This window comes from Bacillus rossius, chromosome 3, assembly GCF_032445375.1.
Source record: "Bacillus rossius redtenbacheri isolate Brsri chromosome 3, Brsri_v3, whole genome shotgun sequence".
Taxonomy (NCBI): Eukaryota; Metazoa; Arthropoda; class Insecta; order Phasmatodea; family Bacillidae; genus Bacillus; species Bacillus rossius.
In genome coordinates this window covers 112,999,243-113,018,394 of record NC_086332.1, presented here as the reverse complement: position 1 = coordinate 113,018,394, position 19,152 = coordinate 112,999,243, and positions in this window count along the sequence as shown.

Genomic DNA, 19,152 nt, shown 5'->3' with positions numbered 1-19,152 from the left:
TATCGGGAAGACTGAAACTAATGAAGGTATCAACACTGTGAAAAGTGAGAATACATTCAAGCCTATATTTAGCAGATCCTCCATACTTTGTATAAATGGTGGACTCCTGAAAAGGAAGCATACAGGCGATGAAGACACTTCGACATCAACGATATTGAGTTCTTGCAGTAATCTGGGTGAAGACGTTGTCTTCTACGGTGATTGCTACAGTGACTCTGAGGCTGTTTACAAAGGCACAGACTGTGATGCAGAACCTAAAGCTGACAAGATCGAAGAATGTGGTGGTGTCCTGAGACCGAAGCGATGGAAACGTCGTGTTATAATAAATAAATCTGATCAAGCTTGTGATGATCGCTGGCTAGATGATGAAAGTAACCCTGAGGATGGTGTTAAAACGGAAGACACCAGAGATCATAATATTTATAATAAACAAGCAATGAAGATGGTGGCAGAAGAGATTGATTCCACATCATGGAAAGATCCAAAAATATTGGTTGAACGGCTAAGACTGATGGTGGCATCTGTTCGTAGAGGAAACTACTTGCATATCGTGGAAGTATCGCCCATACTGTAAGAACTTCGGAACGCTGGCTACATACAATAATCATTTGATTAACTGTCATGTGTGTACTAATGAAAAATAAAATGAATTATTTATATTTAAAAAAAGTATGATTTATTTCTTGTATCCTGATTTCCAAATAAGCCTGTGTTTCCGCTACTGTATGTGTGATCATTCCGTTTCCTGTGTGTACTGTGTGTACGTTCCGATTTCCTGTGTGTACATTCCGTTTTCCTGTGTGTACATTTCGTTTTCCTGTTTGTACATTTCGTTTTCCTGTTTGTACATTTCGTTTTCCTGTTTGTACATTTCGTTTTCCTGTGTGTACTTTTCTTTTTCCTGTTTGTACATTTCGTTTTCCTGTGTGTACATTTCGTTTTCCTGTTTGTACATTTCGTTTTCCTGTTTGTACATTTCGTTTTCCTGTGTGTACATTTCGTTTTCCTGTTTGTACATTTCGTTTTCCTGTGTGTACATTTCGTTTTCCTGTTTTTACATTTCGTTTTCCTGTTTGTACATTTCGTTTTCCTGTTTGTACTTTTCGTTTTCCTGTGTGTACTTTTCGTTTTCCTGTGTGTACATTACGTTTTCCTGTGTGTATTTTACGTTTTCCTGTGTGTACTGTGTGTACATTGCGTGTTGGAGCCGAGTAGACTTGTATCCATGTAGCTTCATAGACATTTAGTTTCGTAGCCATGTGGTTGTTTAGTCATGCAGTCTCTCAGCCATGTTTAACTCGGAACCAGCTAGATCCTTTTAGACTCGTAGCCTTGTAGCCTCGTAGTCTCTTAGACTCGTAGCATTGTGGCCCAATATCATTGGAGCTGTTGAAAGAAAAGGTAGTTGGGGCATTTGGAGCTGTTGGAGCCATTTGGAGGCTGTTGGAGCATTTGGAGGCTGTTGGAGCATTTGGAGCTGCTGGAGCATTTGGAGCTAAGAAGTAGTCGTTGCACGTCTATGCAAAGCTAAATGTTTATAAGTTTGCTGGCTTTCGCAAGTGATTCTGTAGTAGGATAGAAATTGTGTAATAAATATTATGTTTGTAAACGACTTTGTGGTGTTTTATTTCTCGAACCTTACGCTTTTCTGGTATTTAAATTAAATTTATTTTAGCTTCGTCCAGGATCGTGCCAAGGACCTTAGACGACCTAATTAATCAGTATATTGTTTGCAAATTTATTTAATGAATTTTTAACTTTTTCCTGAATTTTTAGTTTAATTATTACAAATTTTCAATATGGTGGTCTTGATGGCTTATAGGATGATGGTAGTAGAGGTTTTAAAGTCTCTTTAAGAATGTTGAACGTGGCTTATTGAAGTTATTATTTTTTCATAAAATTAAACATTATTGCAACGATCGAGGATCGAACCAAGGACTGGAGCGGATCGAATCGATATGTAAATTAATGAGTGATTTTTTTGATGAATTTTGGATTTTTTCCCGCTTTTCTAGCTACATTATTACATGATTTCAAGATGGCGTCCGAATTTCAATATGGCGGGGGGCACCTCGGTAATAAATGTTTACTGCACTGTAGCGGGTTAGAATGAAATTATCCAGATGGAAATGTACTCTATAATATTAGTCACACACAAGATGACGTACTCCAGCAGGTGGTAGCTCCTGGTAGCATCTACTGAACATTAAATGTCGGGTCCATGATGGTCGACAAGGGCAAAGTCAAACTTCAAAGTCAAGGTCAAATTTCAAGGTGAAGGTAAATTTCAACGTCAAGGTTAAATTTCAAGGTCAAGGTCAAATTTCAAGGTCAAGGTAAATGTTCAAGGTCAAAATCAAATTTCAAGGTCAAGGTCAAAGTTCAAGGTCAAGGTCAAATTTCAAGGTCAGGGTCAAATTTCAATGTCAAGGTCAAATTTCAAGGTCAAGGTCATATTTCAAGGTCAAGGTCAAAGGTCAAGGTCAACAGTTGAGGACAAAAGTGTGGTGACCAGATAATTATACTAACATGGTATCGACACACTCTAGCAGACGAAAACAAGATGGTGGTCTCCAGCGTATGAAGACAAGATGGCGGACATGACGTCATATCAGCTGACGATATATGAACCATGGTATTGGTGACGGTAGATCGGTCTGTAGGTGGCTTCTGTGGAGGAAGGATATGAGTTTTTTTTTATTTTTTGCCCTCACCGGTTTCGAACCAAGGACGGGAATCGATATAATCAATCATTATATTTATTGTCAATTTATTTAATGAATTTTGAACTTTTTCCCGCATCTCTAGCATAAAAATTACGGATTTTCAAGATGGCGGCCAAATGAAAAGATGGTGGGTCTGTCTCGAACAGGTGGTGCTATTATTACTTTAAATTTAAAAAATTACAAGTCCAAATATGCATGTTATTTTTATATATACCTTATTTAATCTTCGGTCTGGTAAATGTCTCGATGGCCGAGCGGTTAAAGGCGTATGTTTTCCAACCTAGAGATCAGAGCTGCGATGGTTCGAATCACAGCTTTCCAATATATTTTTCATAAAAAATTAAATTTAAAATGTCGATAAGATTCATAATAGCTATGGTAGGTAATGGAACATCGACCTTATGTGATGAGACAGAGCGACGCTGGCGCTCTCTCGGAACAAACGACAGAAACAAAGTCGACGGTATCCAAGATGGCGGCCTGCGGCAGAACAAAAAAAAATCAAGAGCGATGCTGGTGTTATCTAGGAACAAACAACATAAACAAAATCAACGGTATCCAAGATGGCGGCCTCCAGTGGAACAGAAAAAATAAAGAGCGACGCTGGCGCTATCTAGGAACAAACAACAGAAAAAAAGTCGACGGTATCCAAGATGGCGGCCTCCAGCGGAACAGAAAAAAAATCAATATGGCGACGGAGAAGAAAATTCCATCATAATGAGTGGGGCGCTCGATTTACAGATGGCGGATCCAAGATGGCTGCCGTGATCTACTTGTCCCGTTACGCTGTCCCATTACGCGGTGTCCCGTTACGCGGTGTCCCGTTACACGGTGTCCTGTTACACACATCCAAGATGGCCGCCGTGATGTCACAATCCAAGATGGCCGCCGTGACGTCACAATCCAAGATGGCCGCCGTGACGTCACAATCCAAGATGGCCGCCGTGACGTCACAATCCAAGATGGCCGCCGTGATGTCACAATCCAAGATGGCCGCCGTGACGTCACAATCCAAGATGGCGGACACCGGCTCCGGCTCCACATCCTGCATCCTGATCCAGTAGCCCCATTTACATACTACTATCGGCCCATCTCTACTCTAGGACCCTCCCCCTGGAGCGGTATTTCGAGGCTATGCTCTAGGTAGAGGTGCGTTGTTACAGCAATTTTCAGTGTCTGTTCCAACCTGATACTGATACAGTAATGTACCTAGTTACAAGTTTCTGATACTTCTGTATCAGACGGTCCCAGAAAGCAACAAAGTTCCGCGTACACAGACCGTGCGACCGGAAGGAGAATCTGATACATTATTTATCACGCCCGGTAATTCTCTATCTCTGTTACTCTCATGCCCGCCTGATACAGCCAGTATCAACAAATACTGTAGAGGGAGAATACAGGACAGCTCTATACTAATAGCACAGCCGCGCGGGCGAAGAGCGTCAGCGCTGCTACCTAGCGGCTCGGCGTGTTAACAGCACCCACGGCCATGCATTCCAAGCATAAAATGTATTAAATTCAACTCGTCATTGCACCTAGCCTAATCAACAGATTCTTTTGAAAAAAATTGTGTTGACCCTCGTATTCTTTGCGGCCATGCAGATGTAAATTTATTTGCTTAAAAGTTAATTGCTTTCGATGTAAAAAATAGTTAACAATGAACAGCATATTTTCAAGGAAAATTTAAGTAAAAATTTCCAAAGCATTCTATTGCTAATCATCGTTCATTTAGGGAATTATCTAATGAATTAATTCAATTATCCAAATTTTTTAGCCACTAAATACTATTGATTTGCTATCGTTCAACAGCGTATTGGTTAAACGTTTTTTTAAAATATATGTATATGTATTAATACCTCGTTATAATAATATTTAAATAAATGCATTATTACAATGGTACCAGAGCTAGAACAAGTTTTACAAGATTCACTTCCATTGTAAATGAAAAAGGAAATAATATACAAGCTACGAAAATGCTTTTAAACTGACAACTTCTATCTGTTTGAATTTGTTTAAATATGTATTTGTTTTCATATGTAATACTTATGTAGTATTTTATTGCGGTTCTCTAATGATATATGTACGGTATGTGAAATGTGGTTCTGCAAATTGACAACTTCTTCCCATCTGCTTGGGTTGTATAGAAGGCCATAATAAATAAATAAATAAATAAATAAATAAATCCAGCTGTACCTAAATAAGTAGCGGGAAGTGGGAAATATTACAACTCACGATAGTATGTTTTTTTAAGAGAAATATTTTGACTTGGGGAAAATTTTTACGTTCTATAAGGCAATAGAATTTTTTAAAAAATATTAAATAATAATTCTGACGGTTACTCTTTGTACTTCAGCGAGTTTAGTTTCAGGGCCGGTTTTATGACCTCCGGCTAAAGTTCCGGCTAAAATTTAACCGCAGGCTAGCTCTTATTTCGGTTTTATGACTCCCTGTTAACGTCTACCTTCCAGTTAAAGTTCCGGCTAACCTAGCGGGTGGATGAACCGGCCGCTAGCTGCTTAACCTGAGGCTAAGCAACAGAAAATAAAATGGCGATGTATCAGGCGAGGTTAGTTGTTGATAGTGATGATGACTTTTTGAGGAATTCTATTGAATATTTGCAGGATGCGATGGAATAATTTATTACTAAATGTAAAATGCTTCACCGTATTCGTCAAAGTTTTATTAAAAATTACATGACATGAAAGTGTAGTCACGCTTTTCTATTCTCGTCGAGTCGTGTATTATTATTTGATTTTAATTGATCACGAAGTACATAAACGTATGCTATGTATATAAACTTAAATGTTCCTGCTTAAGAATATGTGTAAATAAGTGAATTTTAAAATTGCAAAACGAGGGTTATTATTACCTATGAAATGCGTGTTTTCGTGGAAGTTGTATCTGTGAATTTTTATTCGTAATACAGTGGACATATGCCGGGAATGAAATGCGCTTCATACGACTTCAGACGTGGTTCTAATTCAATGAATACAATTGAATGTGAAAATAAATGTTACCCAATTATCCCTTCCCTATCTTACAAACCATTAGGTACTTATTATCTACCTGCCACGCAAGTGCAAAACGAAAACAGCACTGGAATTATTCTGTTTACCGTATCCAAGTTTATCCCTTGATCCTATCGGCATGACCCTTTATATGTAGGTCATGTTTTACATTATACTTGCTGTTTTAATTTAGAATGTTGAAAAATCCTGTACATAACACAAAATACCTAACATATCACGATGCAAACAAATTATGTCAGGTCTTGTAAAAATATATTTCTTTCGTATACATTTTACAATCATAATTATTTCCCCAGTGAATATATCTAGGATCTCTCGACCTACTAAATTAAAACAGCAAGCATTCTATACCACAAACTAATTCCATCAGGATCGGATTAATTTGGATACGTGTTACGAAACTATTAGTACAAAAATGAAACCTACACCAGTGAAATGAAAATCGACAAGTATTCTCCCGAAACGGGGTCTATATTATTTGATTATGAAATAAATTTATGAAAGAAATAAGTGTTCTCTAGCAAAAATGTCATCCCTATTTATTTGTTGGTATAGAATTACTTCGTTAGTTTTGGCTTAATATATAACCTAACAAAATCATGAGTTTCAATACAAGAGTAAAGTTGAAAACACACGGTTTTGAATCGTAAATTGTAATTTTATGGTTTAATACAAAGCAGGTTTGACGTCAAAGTAGTTTTTGGTTAATTTAATTATATCTGTTGCAAGATAAAGTTCGCGGCATATTTCTTTACTGCAGCTGTAAACATTCCGAATCACAATACAAACAAACAGCTGACTAACATTCTACCAGAAAAAATAACTGTCTTGCAACAAAAGTTACCAAATTCTGTTTTATTTCATTACCAACACAACCATTATTACACCACACGCTTCGTCAGGTTCCGGTTAGCCAACCGCAGGCTAAGTATGGGTCATAATACACCCCTCTTTCGTTAACCGGAGGCTAGCCTTACCTGGAGGCTAGCTAACCTGAGGATTTAGCCGGAGGTCATAATATCGGCCCTCAAGAGGTTCTCGTATGGCGCGGCCGTGGTCGCGGCAGCTAGGGGCAGTCATCACGCCGAGCCGCGAGAGCGCAGCACCGTCGGTTTCTCGCGAAAACGAGCGAGCTGTCCTGTATTCTCCCTCTACAGTATTTGGTATCAATCAGTTCAACATTCACTGCAGTTCGTCCTGGCCGTGTATCACCATGTACATTGTTGCGGGCTGTCATGCTTTGTAGTTAGTATCCATCTTTATAGTGAAATAAGGAATGGATAAGTGCACGAAAAAGACTTCATTTGTGTGGAATTTTTTTACGGAAAATAATGAGTTTGCTAATTGTAATTTGTGTAAACAAAAACTGAGTTATAAATCATCATCGACTAATCTGAAGAAACATTTGAAACGTAAACATTGATATAGTATGCTCACTAATGTACGTATCTGTTTTTTTTTTTAATTTTTAATTTTTTATAAAATCGTAACCTTTTAATGTATGAAAACACTAGTTACTAATTGTTTTCGGAAAAAAAGTCCTAATGTTGATTACATCTGTTATTAGTGTCAACTGAGAATTTATTTGCATTTTCATAGCTGTTAGGTGCACAAATATAAATATTATATCTTGTATTAATGTACTTTTTAATATTAAAATTTCATTAGTTTTATTATTGAACGAGTCTGTGCACGCGCTGCGCTCTGAGCGCACTTTGATGTGGGACAATAACCAAACGACTCGTAACAATTTCGCTTTGCACCTCTCCTTCAACGCCTTCCCCTGCGCTTCCTCCCCTACATTATTTCCCTTCTTTATCCCTTATTCGTCGTTCCTGCTCCCTCCCCTTTAACAAGCTCTGCCCAAGTGACCGTCATCTGCGATCGGGTTCTGCGCACATTGGCCGTGGTGTTGTTCCAGGCGAATTCTGAACTGATACTAAAGTACCTGATACTTTTCAAGTGTACTCGTTTGCCGTTCCTGATACAGGCGCGTATCAGTGCCAAAGTATAAGGTTGATACTTTTCGACCCACCTCTAGCTCTAGGACTGTTCCCTCCCTCCTCCTCCTTGTTGCCCAGCAAGAGGTAAAGCTGCAGCCCCTCTCTGCCTGGCAGACTGCCCGCCATAAGGAGCTGTTCGACAGTGACAACTGAGGACATCACACCAGCACTGGACGCTGTTGCCGGGACATGTCGTAACCTGGTGCTCTACGGGTTTGAATCGAACTATCTATAGAAGGCGTGACTGCTGTCACTGCCAGCCTGTCATCGGGTGGTGACATGGGAGTGTCCAATTAATAATCACGCAGGTGAGCTGGGACACTGCATGTTCGGGTCGAATGGACTGGTGTAGGAGATGTAAACAAAAACCACCAGAATACAATAAAACACACCAGAAAACAACAGACCCCAAAAGTGTCTTTCAACAGAAAACAATAGAATACAACAAAAAAACATTGCCGTCGCCCGGGTTCTCGTGTTCGAGACTCGGCGGTGTTCCTAGCGGGAAGGCTGTTCTGTTGCGGGGAAACGTGTCTGGGAGGGCGCCAGGCTAACGCGGTGGTTAACCACGAGGTGGGTCGTGAGGTTCGAAAGCTCCTGTGTGGCCCGCTAGGAACGGCGGCGGTGGTGATGATGCTAGGGATCCCTAATGCCTGTTGCCCTACTGGCCCTACACAGCATAAGACGCTGATCCCTAACTGGATTGGTGAGGTTTAGATATAATGTACACGGTTTTCACTGTCGTTCACACGTCGCGCACGGAGTGTGCGGTGTGGATTTTTAATTACGTTGGCAAATTACACGGCACTTACAATCACACGAATTCCCTAACATAAAGTACATTGTCAATTACACACGAGGCGCTCTGACGCGCCGTCACTAACGTTATGCCCTCACGCCAGTTGCAGTTGAGGGAGAGTGTTTGATTAGAGTCGGCTAATCCCATAATTGGTAATCGGCGACGCGCGGGCCCACCTGTGTGGACCGTGGCTCGCTATTAAATTAAGAACACGTCTACTATTGAATGTAGCCAGTGCCTGTGCACTTGGCGATTAAGCGAAAATCTGAGGTGGCGGGAGTCGGCCCGTGCCGTATATTGCACGGCCCCACGTAATGCTTTGTGTGGGGCGTGTTAAATTGACGCGGCTGGGTTAGGCCCTACACTGGAAAAGGACCGGGCGCACACGGGGAGTATTTAAAAAAGGTTTCGGTTGTGACTATAATTACCAGATTAAAGTTCGATGAATACAAGAGATGATGGCTCCCCGTGGGACGTGCGTCCGTCCCGGTCCGCGAGTCGCGCTGTACTGGCATATACCCTGGCGCGAGGGGAGGGGTGAGCTACCTGTCGCGCCAGAGTTTCTAAAGTTCCGTTATTTGTAAAAAATTACGTTAATAATAAAAAGCAAGTGGCTCTAAATTCATACAATAAAACTTAATGATTAACTTAATATCTATATATGTTTTAGAAATGACATTTAATAAGTTTGTCTAAAAAAAGGTTAAATATTAGAGTCATACTGGAGACTGTCTGTTTCTTGATAACTACTCCAGTGGGGAATGATAATGCTAATTTGGGGCGGTTTGAGTTACGTCACATATTTCACTATTGTATTTAGGCTGAAGGCCGCAAGGGTTGCACTCACAGCTGTTTTAGTAGAAAGCTACACGTGAGTGACCCGGGCACTCCTACGTCGCACTTGTGTTGCACGGTGTTATTAATTCAATGTGGCGGGTTCATTAAAGTTTGGTGAATTTACTGTATACATGGCTTGGTTTGTCTTGCCAATTAATGAAGGGCGTTGAAATACCTAAGTTCCGCGGCGCTCGCCTGACTCGGGTGGGCCATGGCTAGGGGCGCGTTCCGTTAGCGGGGTTGGATACTGGCGGTTGCAGGTCAGGCTTTAGGGTGGCCTTCGGTCGGACGTCAACATTTAATTAGGTACAACATAAACTAATATAATGACTTACAACAGAAAAAAACAGAAAACAATAGAAAACACTAGAAAACAACAGACCCCAATAGAGTGTCTTACAAGAGAAACCAACAGAATACAATGGAAACACCAAAAACCAACAAAACCCAAAATAATACAATAAACCCACTGAAAAACAACATAAACCACTGAGAATTACAACAGAAACCAACAGACACCACTGAAATACACTAAGCATTACCACAGAAACCAATATAAATGTCCAATTTCAGCACTGAACACAACAGAAAATCTTGTTTTCTATAGGTAGTATTTATGTTGGTTTGTGTGAATTTTTGGTAGGGCTGTGTCTTTTCCCGGCGGGGTCGGGGGGGGGGGGGTTTCCCGGTGGTCGCCGCAAGTCCTACCAGCTACCGTCGTCCCGGTAGATTGCCTCGAGGTCAGTGTGACATGACACGTTCGATAATTGGTCTTCGGATTTCAACCAAACGTGTGGCACATCCTGAACAGGCTTTCCACGTCAATGAGTGCGCAGTCTGCCTCGCTTGTCCATTTGGTTTAAAACTTGGGAGACAACAGGTCTGTCATTGGTGCAATCATGGCAAAGTTCGGGATGAAGTTCATTCGAGCCCCAGCCACCAGCGCGAGGGGACGTGTGACGCCACTCCCGCTGCCTGTTTTATTTTTTTAATTAAATATTAGCGTTGTAAAAATTCTCAGGGGTTTTAACGGGGGTTCGGCCTCGTGGCTGCAGGCAGGAGCGCGTCTCGGTTCGGAAATTACCTGGGCTGTTCAGGCCACCCAGGACGCCTTGTAAATGAATTGACGTCCCTCGGCTTCAGGTCCCCGTTTTCCCGTTGAAATAAATGTCCTGTTATGCCCGTACTGCCCTCGTCGGAGAGGTGTGGGTCCAGGCCTACGTGGCCGGGACCGGGAAAGGCGGGACCTGGAGGGAGAGTGAAGTGATTGCGAGGAATGTTGGTAGGTTGTCGCAAGCAGAACACGGCATTAACGAATTTCACGAGCCGTCTTTTATTAACGCTTATAAAGTCCTGCCGCAGCCTGGCGGAACCGTCGCGGAACAAGTGCCCTACCACGGCGACACGGACTCCCTGATGACGGGGCGGTTCTCAAATACGTTTCGGCGCGAATCGTAAAGTTTATTAATGCTAGGCTGACCCAGTGAGAGAGGGCCCGAAGACGGAGCGCTGTACATACGCGGCCCGTTACGTAATGTTCCGTGGACGGCGAAAAGTTCAGAGACTCGTAGCACCACGTTCGCGTTGTAGAAACTGCCCGCTAGACACGTCTCCCGATGACTCGTAAGTTAACAATGCTAAGCTGATTCGCGGTGGCAGCTCAGCTGCCGTGACCGACTGCGGACTGAGCGAACGTTCAATCCCGAGCGCAACGTGCGCGGCTCGCGGAGCAACGAACACGTCTGTCTCCGCTCGAGACCAGGACGCGACTGACTCTCCCCGCTCGCCCGCGGGCCGGCGCCCGCGGGTGGCGGGGAGGGAGGGGAAAATCGGCCGGCGTGGGAGAGAGCTCCGTCCCGCGGCGCGCCAGGCTGCAATTACATACTACGGCGAAACGCTTCAGAAAAAGTTATTGAATTATTTACAAAGACATACACGAGACATTAATTACACAGCGAACTTGCACAATGAATAATAAATAAAATAAGTTAATTACACACATTCAAATCCCTTAATCGTTTACAAATATATACACACTGAAATAAAAGATAAAGTCACATAGAAAAAACACTCGTTGGCATGCTAGGGCGCACGCGGGTGCGTCCCTGGCCGTCGCACACACTGGGGTTCACTGGGGGGGGGGAAACAGGCCCCCTCAGGCCCGCGTCGGTGGCCAGGTACGGCCTCTGTATCTGGGAGGGTACGACGACTGTCGTCATATGCCCCCCCTCTCCCGAGGCCGTCCTGGCCCCCGACGCCGACCTAGACCGGCAGCCGCGTCCGCGTCCGGCCACTTGTCTGGTCGTCGGAGCTCGTCACGTCATTCCGTCCGGGTCGGGCAAACTGGGGCAGGAGCTGCATCACGCTGCAGCGTAACCCCCCGTCGGTTGTTTGTCTTACGTCGCGGGGTTTGCGCTGACTCCCCCACTCATAGTCCCGGAGGTAGTGGGGGGCCGTCTTCTCACGCGTGGACCGGCGCAACGCCGGTCCCCTCCCCGCGTGAGCGGTCATCCTCGGCTCCCCGGAAGGCAAGTCCAGGACCACCTGCTAGGCCCTGTCGACATCGCCCTCCCCACTGAGGAGCCGGACCGTTACCCCGTCTGTCACGTCCTTGCTCACGTCCGTCCCCGTCACCCGCCGTTCCCAGGAGTGGACGTACCGCCGTCCACGTCTCTGGGTAGGCTCCGGCAACGTCACCACTGGTTCACTCAGGTCGACCAGGTCGCCCTGAGCAGTGTTGTCATGTGTTACGTCCTCGATGAGTGGTCCATCAGTGTCGTTGGCGTAGGCGCTGACGTCATCAGGCGGGAGCACCCGGTCCACGAAGCGCTCCAGCTCTGCCATGCTTGCGCCACGCGGACCCCTTCTGCCCCTTCTGACGGGCGTCCGTTCCCCGCCCCCTCTTGCCAGTTGCCAACCACCGTTCCCCTTTTGCTGTCCCCCCGTAGGAGGCTGAGTCGGTGTCGTCGTGGGGGCCCGTCCATGTGTCGTGCCCCAGGTGTCGTCGTCCCTGTCAACGTTCCTGCCAACCCCCCGCAGTGACTTGGGGTGGGCGTGTCCTCGTCGACGTCCCTGATCCGGCTCCGGTGGCGTCACCACGGGGTCACCGAGGTCGACCAGGACTCCTACTGCGACGTTGTCATCGGTCCTGTCCCGTGTGTCGTCGTCCCTGTCAACGTTCCTGCCCACCCCCCGCAGTGACCTGGGGTGGGCGTGTCCTCGTCGACATCCCTGATCCGGCTCCGGTGGCGTCACCACGGGGTCACCGAGGTCGACCAGGACTCCTACTGCGACGTTGTCATCGGTCCTGTCCCGTGTGTCGTCGTCCCTGTCAACGTTCCTGCCCACCCCCCGCAGTGACCTGGGGTGGGCGTGTCCCCGTCGACGTCCCTGATCCGGCTCCGGTGGCGTCACCACGGGGTCACCGAGGTCGACCAGGACCCCTACTGCGACGTTGTCATCGGTCCTGTCCCGTGTGTCGTCGTCCCTGTCAACGTTCCTGCCCACCCCCCGCAGTGACCTGGGGTGGGCGTGTCCCCGTCGACGTCCCAGGTCCGGCTCCGGCGGTACCACCACAGGGGCGCCGAGGTCGGCCAGTACACCTTCGGTGACGTCATCCTCGGCCTCGTCACCGTCCACTGGTCCGCTGTCGTCGTGGTTGTACTCGTCGTGCGGGTCGCCTATCAGTCGAATGTCGTCCCTGTGCACCTTAGTTGTCCGTCCGTCGGCGCGACGCACGAGGTACGAGGTGGTGCCCAGTCTGTCTACGATCTCCTGTGGCCCCGCCCACTTAGGAGCCAGACTGGCGCAAAAGCCCCGCTCGCCAGCCGACAGGTGATGACACTTAACAAACACCTGCTGGCCAGGCTCTAGTCGTGCTGGGGGCTGGTGCGTCTGCGGCGTACGTCTAGTCAGGTAGTCAGCTTGGCGACGTCGGGCGTCTTCGCGCAGATCGTCCATGGTCATGTCGTGCAAGTCGGGGGTTGCTCGCGCTTCCCCGGGCAGGGCGAGGTTCCGGCCCTGCACCAGTTCAGCGGGGGAATGGCCCGTGACCGCGTTCGTCCGACGGCGCAGGCAAAACAGCAGCGTCGGCAGGTGCAGGTCCCACTTGGTGTGGTCCTCGTCCAACCGGATGCGCAGCTGAGTTTTAATGTCCTGATTCCGCCTTTCGGTCGGATTCGCACGCGGATGGTAGGTGGGCGTCGTGTGATGCTCCACCCCCCAACACGCGCAGGACACTCGCCAGCTTCTCCCCGTGAACTGCACCCCGTTGTCCGTCAGCAGGACCGCGGGGTACCCGTATCGCGGGAAGAACTCGCGCTCGAGCAGGGCAATCACGGTGCCGGCTTTCACGTTTGGTACTGCGAACGCCTCCGCCCAGCGGGTGAAGACATCCGTGACCACAACAATGAATCGCCGACCACGGGACGTGCGAGGATACGGCCCCATAATATCCACCGCCACAGTGTGGAAGGGATTCCGGGGCCGTCGTGGGACCTGCTGCTCCTTGCCGTCGGGTCGCCTGGACTTCCGCTCCTGGCAACGCAGGCAGGCCCGCACGTAGCGTCTCACTTCTGCCGCGTCGCCAGGCCAGCGGAACGTCCGTCTGACCTCACGCAGCGTCTGCTCCGCGCCCGGGTGTCCCGCCAGGGGGTGGTCATGCAGGTAGCTCAGGACCCAGCGCCTGGCCTCGGGCGGCACGTGGGTCCGCCACCCGCTCGACCTGTGAGCCCCCCTGGTCTGGAGCACCCCGTTCAGGCTCCGGCAGCCCGGTATCACCCCCTCCCCACACTCTGTCAGTCGGGTCCGGGTGTCGGGGTCCCGGAGTTGCGCCGCGTGGACCCACGCCAGCAGGTCAGTCATAGTCTCGGGTCGCGCGTCGGGTGCAGGAGCAGTGGGGCTTGTCAGCGCGTACAACGCGCACGGTCGCGGCACCGAGTCCTCTACCCCGCGCTCACGCTCAGGGAGGAGCACTTCCTCCCAGCCCTGGTCGTCGTGGAACTCATTCTCAGGGTCCGGATTCCGGGACAACTCGTCGGCCAACTGATTTTCACGTCCAGGAATGTGCTCGACCGTGAACGAGAATTCCTGGATCAGCATGGCCCACCGAGTGAACTTAGACTTCCGGCCCTGAGCGGAGTCCAACCAGCGGAGGCATTGGCTGTCGGTTCTCAGCGTGAATGAGCGGCCCTCGACGTGGTGACGGTACCTCTGTAGGGCCCAGACCACCGCAAGGCACTCTTGCTCATTCACGTGATACTTCCGCTCAGCCTGCCCAAACTTGGCACTGGCGTACTCGATCACGCGCCTCTCGCCCCGGTCATCCATCTGGTACAACACCGCCCCCATCCCCTCCTGACTCGCATCCGTCTGGATGAAGATGGGGCGGCTGGGCACCAGGCGTGAGAGCGTGTGACAGTTCCTGAACCGGCGCTTCACCTGTCGCAAGGCCTCGTCCGCGGCGGGGGTCCACCGGAACTTAGTCTTCGGCGACAGTAGGTCCGTCATCGGGGCCGTCACCGTGGCGAAGTCGGGGACGAAGGACCGCAGCCAGTTGAGCAGCCCCAGCAGCTTCTGGAGCTGCTTCCTGGTCTTCGGTGCCCCCTTTCCCTCTATTAGCTCCAACTGCTCAGGTCGGGGGCGGCACCCCTCCGCCGTCACTATGTGTCCTAGGAACTCTATTTCCGTGGCCCCAATGTGGCATTTCTTTGGGGCGCACGTCAGTCCGTGTCTGGCCATACGTTCTAGCACCAATGCCAGATGGTGCGCATGTTCCTCCCACGTCCTGGACCAGATGATAACGTCGTCCAGATAGGCACTGGCGAACTCACCAATGTACCCATCCAGAACACGTACCATCAGGGCCTGGAACGTGGCAGGGGCGTCCATGAGACCAAACGGCATGGCGCAGAACTGGTAACGTCGACCGTCTGGTGCCGTAAATGCCGTCTTAGGGCGGTCCTCCAGACATACCGGCACCTGCCAGTAGCCTGATTTTAAGTCTAGTGTCGTGAAAATAGTGGCGTCCCCCAGTCCTGCCAGTGCGTCTGTGATATTGATCTGCGGGGGCGGGGCGGGAATGGTCAGTTTGTTTATCGCCTTGAAGTTTACACAAAAGCGTAGACTTCCGTCTTTCTTGGTGGCCAGCACCACCTGTGAGTTATACGGGGAGGTGCTGGGTTCCACTACCCCGTCACGTAACATCTCGTCAATTTGAGTCTGTATGGCCTCCCGTTCCCGGATGCCAAATCCGTATACCTTCTCAAAGGGAGGGCGGTGCGGTACCATCGGTATCCGGTGCTCCGTCACGTTTGTCCGTCGTAGCCGGTCCGCGGCCGCAAATACCTGTGCCTGAGAGGTGAGGACATGGTTGATGACATCGACGTACTCCTCTGGAACACCGTGCTGAAGGTCTTCTAGGCGAATGACTGACTGAGGGGGACTGGGGGGAACCTGGTGCACGCCGTACACCGTCCAGCGCCCCTGGGTGCCGAAGTGCATCCGGCCAGCTCGTACTTCCACGGTGGCGTCGACCTCGTGCAGCCATGGGACCCCCAGAATCAGCCCCTCGCGGAGCTCGGGGACCACCCAGGCCTCGACGTGGCTAACGTGACCAACGATGCTCATTGTTACCTGAGTGATGCTCCCTGCTGCAACGACGGCGTCCCTGGTGGCCAGCTGCACCAGCTCCCTCCGCGGTGTCACTGCCTCCGCTCCCACCAGGTGGGCCGCGATGTAGGTTCGGCTGGCGGCGGTGTCCACCAGGGCCAGCATCTCCCGCCCGTTAGCGCGGACAGGAATTCGCAGCAGCTCCGGCTCCTCGGGGCCGACCTGCCCCAGCTGTGCAGTCGTCTGTCCCCCACCGCCCCCGACCACCTGGCCGTCCGGGCGTGGGGAACTCGCGGCGAGGTCCGCGGTTCGCTCCGGCGCCGACGTGTTGACGTTCCGGTGGTCCACCTCGTCGACGACAGGTCGACGAGGCGGCTGGTCCGGCCCTGGTATAACCGGCCTCAGGGCCGCGGTGGTGGCGCCGGCAGTCAGCTGTCCCTGCACGGAGATGGCCGGCGGGATGCCTGCGCTGATGCTCTGATTGTCCACCCCGTCGACGGCGTGTCGACGAGGCGGCTGGTCCGGCCCTGGTACACCCGGCCTCAGGGCCGCGGTGGTGGCGCCGGCAGTCAGCTGTCCCTGCCCGGAGATGGCCGGCGGGACGCCTGCGCTGATGCTCTGATTGTCCACCCCGTCGACGGCGTGTCGACGAGGCGGCTGGTCCGGCCCTGGTATAACCGGCCTCAGGGCCGCGGTGGTGGCGCCGGCAGTCAGCTGTCCCTGCACGGAGATGGCCGGCGGGATGCCTGCGCTGACGCTCTGGTTGTCCACCCCGTCGACGGCGTGTCGACGAGGCGGCTGGTCCGGCCCTGGTATACCCGGCCTCAGGGCCGCGGTGGTGGCGCCGGCAGTCAGCTGTCCCCGCAGTTGCCTCGGCGTGGGGACAGCTGATGAGGAGTAGTCCCGTTGTCCCCTGCTTCCCGGCGGCATACAGGACGTTAGTGCGGTAGGCGCCGGTGGTGGTCGACGTGTTCTGTCAGTTACTGGGACTGCCGGTGGCTGGCGGGCCGGGGAGCGGCACCCAGTTGTCCCTCCGCCCCCGGTCCTGCGTTTCCCGCCTGCGACGTGTTGCCTTCGCGCGCCTCCTCCCACGCGGCTCTGGTGGGGCAGAGGCGATGCCAATGGTACGCGTCCGGGCAAAAACGGCATCGCGGCGGACGTTCGTCCCTCTCTCTCGTATCTGTCCGCTCGTGACGTCCTCCTCCTGTCGCAGCTGGTTCCGGGCGTTCCCTGGTGCCACCGCGGTCTGTTGTCCTGCGCGGTCCCGCGCCGCCGGCGTAGCTCACCACGGCCAAGTCACTGTCCGTGACCTCTGTGACGGTGACCCCCCGCGGCCCCGAGCGAGCACGGGGAGCTCTCGCGCCCCTGAGTGCCGTCCTCCACTGCGACATGTCACGTTCGATCACGCGGGCGAGGGCCACGAACTCCTCCGTGTCACGACCAGCAGCCGTCCTCATGAAGGGGCGAAACTCTGGCAGCAATTGTTCGACAATGGTTGGCAACGCCGCACTCACGTCCCCACTTGTCCCCAATCGGCGGAACATGCGTAACTTCTCGTAAATGAACTGCTCTGCACTCTCGTCCTCCTCCTGGTTTCGGCAATAAAATGTCCGCAAACACATTGCCCGCGCCTGATCGTTATCAAACCTAGTTTTGACTTGGCGTACAAAATGTCCCCACTCGGTATCAAAACTCCCGGCCATTGACCACCAGTTCCTTGCCTCACCGCGGAGCTGTCCCGCCACTCGCGGCGTCCACTCCGCCCGTCGCACTTCGTACAGTTTTAGGAGGTGTTCACACTCCCGCAAAAACTCCCGCGGGTCCTCGTTGTCTCTCCCCGCAAACTCTGGCAACTCAAACTGCGCGCTCACGTACCGCACTACCGGCCCATCTGCGTCCGCGTGCCTGTCCCCCTGTTCCCGATTACTGTCCTCAACTGTGCTGTCCGTGCTGTTCGCGCCCTCGGCCGCGCCGCCGGACCCGCACACCTCGTTTTTTACGTCCATTTTCGCGGAGTCTCCCTCCTCACACAAGTCCGTTTCGAAACTGATTAGATCGTATCTTTCTTGTCCCGCCTGTTTCCACGCCATCCTGTCCTCCTGTGCTACTGATCCGCGGATCGTGAACACAATCTCCCCCAGTAATACAATACGATCCTCCCCAGCGCGTTATCTTCAGTCCGGGATACCGCTGCACCGCCGTCTTGTATTTCTGTCCCCCACGACGCGCTATCTCTCGCCGAAACGTCTCGTGTTCGCGCCGTTCCCGCGCTGCGTTATCTCCCGCCGGCGCGCCGGCGCGACGTCTCGAATTCGAGCCGCTCCCACGCCGCGCAGCCGCACCTGCTTCCGTTCTGTCCTGCACCTGCGCGCTTGCGTGCGCTTGCGTGCGCTTGCGTGCGCTTGCGTATGCTTACGGCCACACTAGTTGGGCGCCAAATGACGTCCCTCGGCTTCAGGTCCCCGTTTTCCCGTTGAAATAAATGTCCTGTTATGCCCGTACTGCCCTCGTCGGAGAGGTGTGGGTCCAGGCCAACGTGGCCGGGACCGGGAAAGGCGGGACCTGGAGGGAGAGTGAAGTGATTGCGAGGAATGTTGGTAGGTTGTCGCAAGCAGAACACAGCATTAACGAATTTCACGAGCCGTCTTTTATTAACGCTTATAAAGTCCTGCCGCAGCCTGGCGGAACCGTCGCGGAACAAGTGCCCTACCACGGCGACACGGACTCCCTGATGACGGGGCGGTTCTCAAATACGTTTCGGCGCGAATCGTAAAGTTTATTAATGCTAGGCTGACCCAGTGAGAGAGGGCCCGAAGACGGAGCGCTGTACATACGCGGCCCGTTACGTAATGTTCCGTGGACTGCGAAAAGTTCAGAGACTCGTAGCACCACGTTCGCGTTGTAGAAACTGCCCGCTAGACACGTCTCCCGATGACTCGTAAGTTAACAATGCTAAGCTGATTCGCGGTGGCAGCTCAGCTGCCGTGACCGACTGCGGACTGAGCGAACGTTCAATCCCGAGCGCAACGTGCGCGGCTCGCGGAGCAACGAACACGTCTGTCTCCGCTCGAGACCAGGACGCGACTGACTCTCCCCGCTCGCCCGCGGGCCGGCGCCCGCGGGTGGCGGGGAGGGAGGGGAAAATCGGC